This window comes from Bison bison, unplaced genomic scaffold, assembly GCF_000754665.1.
Source record: "Bison bison bison isolate TAMUID 2011002044 unplaced genomic scaffold, Bison_UMD1.0 scf7180017864181, whole genome shotgun sequence".
NCBI classification, from domain to species: domain Eukaryota; kingdom Metazoa; phylum Chordata; class Mammalia; order Artiodactyla; family Bovidae; genus Bison; species Bison bison.
This window is the reverse complement of record NW_011494753.1, coordinates 8,599,430-8,599,866: the sequence shown is the minus strand read 5'-3', so window position 1 is coordinate 8,599,866 and position 437 is coordinate 8,599,430.

Genomic DNA, 437 nt, shown 5'->3' with positions numbered 1-437 from the left:
TTATTTTTCTGGGCTCCAAAATCACCGCAGATGGTGACTGCAGCCATGAAATTAAAAGACGCTTACTCCTTGGAAGGAAAGTTATGACCAACCTAGATAGCATATTCAAAAGCAGAGACATTACTTTGCCAACAAAGGTTCGTCTAGTCAAGGCTATGGTTTTTCCAGTGGTCATGTATGGATGTGAGAGTTGGACTGTGAAGAAGGCTAAGTGCTGAAGAATTGATGCTTTTGAACTGTGGTGTTGGAGAAGATTCTTGAGAGTCCCTTGAACTGCAAGGAGATCCAACCAGTCCATTCTGAAGGAGATCAGCCCTGGGATTTCTTTGGAAGGAATGATGCTGAAGCTGAGACTCCAGTACTTTGGCCACCTCATGCAAAGAGTTGACTCACTGGAAAAGACTCTGATACTGGGAGGGATTGGGGGCAGGAGGAGA